Source organism: Penaeus monodon, chromosome 25 (genome assembly GCF_015228065.2).
Source record: "Penaeus monodon isolate SGIC_2016 chromosome 25, NSTDA_Pmon_1, whole genome shotgun sequence".
NCBI classification, from domain to species: Eukaryota; Metazoa; Arthropoda; class Malacostraca; order Decapoda; family Penaeidae; genus Penaeus; species Penaeus monodon.
The window spans coordinates 19179689-19179959 of NC_051410.1; the positions used below are offsets into that span (position 1 = coordinate 19179689).

The 271-nt window shown below is 30.6% G+C and overlaps 1 protein-coding gene across 1 annotated transcript in view; it reads right to left on the reverse strand.

The window, feature by feature from the left end:
* The window catches only part of LOC119589341, a 19938-nt gene that overhangs the window by 18751 nt on the left and 916 nt on the right, over positions 1–271 (reverse strand).

The following is a 271-nucleotide window of genomic DNA, read 5'->3' on the forward strand; positions in this document are numbered from 1 at the left end:
TCGGTGCCTCTATCTCTTTCTCTCTCTCCTACTCAGTACGTTTATCTCTTTAAAATTATTTCCCCCCAAAAAACATCACTCAAAAGCATTGCATTATAATTTCGTAAAGAGATTATGATACACTACAAAAAATTTATCTTAAGAATTTTTTTCTCTCATCATCCATCATCCCTTGCTTCCATAATATCATATTAGTTCGTGAAGTTTCTTAATCTGTGAATATTTTTTTTCCAAGTCCTCTAGAATAAAAGAAATGAAACAAATGAAAGTG